Below are 5,544 nucleotides of genomic sequence, written 5' to 3'. Positions count from 1 at the left end.
GCCTTAATGTTTTAAAGGACCACGTCATGAAAAATAACGTAAATTTCTTAATGTTTTTAATGACCACGTCACGCAAAAAAAAAAAAAGAAAAAAAAAGAATTTTCAAATCCTATAAAATTATTTGCCGTATATGAAATAAAGATTAAGAAATTTGCGTGCGGAGATTGAACCTACAGACTATGTCATACAAATTTAAAAAAAACAAAAAAAACACTATCAACTTATCCACGGTAAAATTTTCACAGCCCGTTGTTCTATCATTGTTGCTAAACGACGATATGGAAAAATGGGTTTACTGATTATGGATAAATTAAAATAACGGTTTCGATTATCGATTATAGATAATTATCTGGGTATTCCGAGACAAACATTTAACTAAAATATCTCCAAGACTCATACACCAAAGTTATGTAAATTTTAAAGAAAATCTGTTCAGCTGTTAAGGAGTCTCTCTCTCTCTCTCTCTCTCTCTCTCTCTCTCTCTTTATATATATACATATACGTGAGTGTGTATATATATACGTGTGTGTATGTGTATATATATAAATATATATATATATATATATACATATATATATATGTGTGTGTGTGTGTGTGTGTGTTAGTGTTGGAACGATTAATCGGGATTGGACTCAGGGAATCGGAAAAATCGGAAGATGTGGGGGTATCGGAATCGGTATCAGAATCTGAAATATTGATGTCTACTTTCCGATTCCAAAACGATTCTTTTAATTGTCTTTTTTATATGATTTTGTTTAAAGCAAAATCTTCCATTGCTGGTAATAATGATAAAATCATGAATATTTATTGATTTTAAATTACCAGTGAATCTAAAATCGATTAATCATCTTCCACAATTGTATTTTGACGTTAAGGAAAATATCTGCATATTTAACAAGAGTTTTTACGAAAATCAGGGGAAATAATAATCGTATGGTTAAATAATTAGAGATTGATAAAGAATCGGAATCGGAATCGGTAATTGTATCGGAATTAGGAATTTTGCACGGAATCTCTAATTGTATCGGAATCCGGAAAATATTCATATGGTCTCATCACTAATAGTTATCACTATACACTAGTGGGATCTTCCATCGATACCTTCGGTTTAACTGGAACATTGTAAAATCATTCGTAGAAAGTTAACGAATGAATATAAGATATATTCGTAATCTTAATGTATTGTGGTCTGAGTTCGCAAATTTTTAAGAAAAACTGATTGTATAAGAGGTAAAAGTGATTGAGCACTGTTTTCTCAATATTTTGCGAGGAAGAGAAATACAGCATTACACGAACTGGCAATTCAGACACGGAGAAAATTGGAAATGTATTTTCCTTTTTAACCATTGGCATATTTACATAATATTCATGATAATATCCATCACAATAATTGCTCATTGTTAATTTACGTCAATTGAACACCATTAATGGTAACGCTTTGTTTATATTAATCTTTCTATCAATTTTTTGTATTATATGGCGAATTGTTTCCTAATACATAAATATCCATATATATATATTATATATATATATATATATATATATATATATATATATATATATATATATATATATATATATATATATATATATATGTAAGTGAACGTGTCTGAGTGTCTGTATACATTTTCCTACGTAATAACTGTCAATTTTTAGTCTACGGACTCGAAATTTGATATACATGATACTGAGATTTGGGAAAATCTATGTGTTCGGTTTCGGCCAGAAATTTGGCTTTTAAGGGGTCAAAGTTTAACGATTTGACCTTTGAGAACTCTACCAAACTCCTCCGACAATTTGGGGTCTACGCACTTGAAATTTTAGATATAGGTTCCTTGGACATGGATTTAACTTAATAACATGATTTGAGCCCAAAACAATTAATTTTAAGTGGTTATAATAGGGGTTGCGTTTTAAAAAAAATTGACCTCTGCAGTCTCTTCCAAATTACTCAGACAATTTTTGGTCTAAATATTTGAAATTTTACATAAAGGGTATTTAGAGATAGGGCAAGCCTTTTCATCAGGTTGGGTTGAAAATTTTTAGTTACCAATATATAAATGTATGTATGTATGTCTGTTTGCACGTCTACCTTAAACTTTCAATAGAGGCGACGGATTTTATCAAGATCAGAATCGTTTTTACGACAAATATCGAAAAATTGGCTAAAAACATTAATATCTTCCCCTTCAACAAGACACTTTTCTACAGGGGTGGGGGTCACTTTTTTCGCCGATATTTTTTAAAGTTATCCTCTCTTTTAGAGTGTCTAGCCTTAATTTAAAAAAAAATGTCGCTTCCGGTTTGGCGGTGGTCGTAACAGCATAAACGTTAGGTTTTACCCCGTTCTTTTCCTTCTTTGCGGTACGGGTTCGAGCCTGCCTTCCTACTACCACTTTTTTTTCTTTTGCTCAACATACACATCCGAACACCCGGGCAACGCCGGACTGAAATGCTAGCATATATATATATATATATATATATATATATATATATATATATATAGTGAACGTGTCTGTTTCTGTGTGTGTCTGTGTACATTTCCCTACGCAATAACTGTCAATTTTTAGTCTACGGACTCGAAATTTGATATACATGATACTGAGATTTGGGAAAATCTATGTGTTCTGTTTTGGCCAGAAATTTGGCTTTTAAGGGGGCAAAGTTCAATGATTTGACCTTTGAGAACTCTACAAAACTCCTCCGACAATTTTGGGTCTAAACACTTGAAATTTTAAATATAGTTCCTTGGACATGGATCTAACTTAATAACTTGGTTTGATCCCAAAACAATTAATTTTAAGGGGTCATAATAGGGGTGAAAGTTAAAAAAAAATGGACGTTTTTTTTTTTTTTTTTTTTCATTCAGCATACACCTCTAAACACCCGGGCAACGTCAGTCACCCATGCTAGTATATTATATATTTATAAAGAGAGAACAGTTAGAGACTAACGATTGTTATGATATATGTACAGTAGGATGCGGTGGTCTTTGGATACGGTTATTTTTTCCCAGGTTACGATGTGTAATGCAATGTTTTTCCAACTCCTGTTTACGGTATTTTCCCCGCTATACGGTGTTATTTATAATGATATTTGAGTTCTGTTGTGGTTGCAAGGTTGAACAATAATTAGTAAGGAAATACAATGAAGACGCAAACAACAAGATAACGCAATAATAAGTGTATTAAAGAAAAGGTATATTTACAATATGTACAAATGACGGTGTCGAGTCAGAGTCTTGGTGGGAGGACATGTACGCTCTTCGGCGTCACTTCTGGTGGCATTTGAGTAAGACACACCAAGGCCAACCTAGGCTTGCCATTTATAGTGTTATGTTATTCGCATATGCTTAAGTTGTCACCACCGTTCATCCCGCTCAGCCTGTGCTTGTAAAAATTGCATGAACATTTTTGATAAGTCTTCCATGTTATTTTTTGTACCATGTACCATATACACCGGTTTGGGTTACAACAAAAAAGCAAATTGCTGTAAGCTCCTGTTTTCAATAATAATAATATCGCTGCTTGCAATAATATATTCTTTTTGCGAGTCACGCTGCAAAAAAATAAATAAAACAGGTTTATCTGGAATCACGAAATGGAATTGACTTTCCGTTTTTAGGCACTTACTAATAAGTAACTCTTTCCACAAAATAAAAGTTTTTTTTTTTAATCGAGTCACAATTGAATAAATGTATGCAGTACATTTAGTTCTTTGAGTTTTTTTTCTCTAGTATTTTAGTAATTAAAATACCTCTTAAATTGAGATTACCTTTTTTTCCGTGACGTTTTACTGTATTATCCGTTATTCAGTGACAACTTCAAGAAAAAAATCCTTTCCTTGAATTTTAGTTTTAGCTGTGGTATTTCCTTTTAGTACCGACGTCAACCAAAACAATAATTAAAAAGTCGTTTAGTTGTTGTTTTGTTTACGGAGAACAGTAATTAGAATCCACTGGTGAACTTTTTTCGTAGGTTACTTCCTTGCTTTTCGTAATACGGGTCTGACCTGTCGTTTTTGCGACAGAACAAAGTTCGCTTTTCGTTTGCAAGTTGGTCCTTTAGTAAGATTTGTCGTGTAGCAACAAACAAAAATTCACTTTTACATTCGTTTGCAAGTCGGATTCCCAGAAAACGGCGTAAATTGTCCTTTTGCCACGTTAGAGTTTTTTTTTTCACTTGAGTTGAAACTTCTCTTTAGCGTAAAATCCGTTTGCTCGTCAACACTTTGCATTCCTTAAAAAAATGGTCAACCTTTGCGTTGTACTTTTTTTCTTTTTCTTTAAATAGTTCTTCGTCAAACTGTTATATTTGACGCTTCATATCTCGTCGCCAACTGTTGTGGTTGCAAGGTTGAACAATAATTAGTAAGGAAATACAATGAAGACGCAAACAACAAGATAACGCAATAATAAGTGTATTAAAGAAAAGGTATATTTACAATATGTACAAATGACGGTGTCGAGTCAGAGAGTCTTGGTGGGAGGACATGTACGCTCTTCGGCGTCACTTCTGGTGGCATTTGAGTAAGACACACCAAGGCCAACCTAGGCTTGCCATTTATAGTGTTATGTTATTCGCATATGCAAATAAGTGGTTGCCACCATAACAAGTTCAAAACAGACTTCGTAGCCTCGAAGGAGATGTTCTATTTCTCTTCCCTGCAACCTCTGTCTCACAGAAGAGATGTTGCGAGTTTGTCTCTGCTGTATCGTTATTTTCATAGCAAGTGCTCGACTTAGCTTCACTCTATGGTCCCCTCCCCTCAACAAACTTTCACGAGAAATACTCGTCTAGCTGAAAACACTATCAATAATTCCCCCACTCTTTATCTGTGCCTAAACCTAAACGTAGATTCCATGAACAAAGCTTTTTTTTCAGAAGTGCACGCCTGTGGAACTGTCTTCTGTTTTCCTGCTTTTCAGCTGAATACAATCTGATTGTCTTCAAGTCCAACGTAAACAAGTTCTTGATGAGCCATTCCACTTAAGTTAACAAATTTACTAAATTTCCATTACTAACGATTACTATATTGTCCAATTGGCTACCGTACACTATTTACCCTTATCCTCGAGTGGTCTCTAGGCCTTGATGAGTGGTTATGTAAAAAAAGAAAAACAAAACAAAACATGTGTATTATATACCGCACTGTATTTTGTTACTAATTTTTTTTCCGTATCCCAGGGTTCTACAGTATATATATATTTTTAATGATTAATTAAAAACAATTAATTTTTTTCTTCCGATATAATTTATGATTAGGTTATTCAAAAGTGGAGAAAACAATGAAAAATATCAGCCATCAAAATTAGTTTAAAGTTCGAAACTAAAATCTTAGATAAATGATCCTTTGTAGCTCACCAGTCAGGAAGATTTGTACCTTTTACACACCCGATTCGCCGTGAGTTGTGGCGTTCTTGTTATTTCTAAACCAGAACTCTTACGAAATCAGCAGGTGATCAATCGCTTCGTTCTCAAGTGAGCTTAATTGGAAACAGAGAAAACAAGTGCGTTCAACGAGGTGACGAGTGCTCAATACTC

The sequence above is a fragment of the Euprymna scolopes genome, chromosome 1, assembly GCF_053919585.1.
Source record: "Euprymna scolopes isolate OS-2025 chromosome 1, ASM5391958v1, whole genome shotgun sequence".
In the NCBI taxonomy this organism is placed as follows: Eukaryota; Metazoa; Mollusca; class Cephalopoda; order Sepiida; family Sepiolidae; genus Euprymna; species Euprymna scolopes.
The sequence above is the reverse complement of the archived record's forward strand: the minus strand, read 5'-3'. Positions refer to the sequence as shown.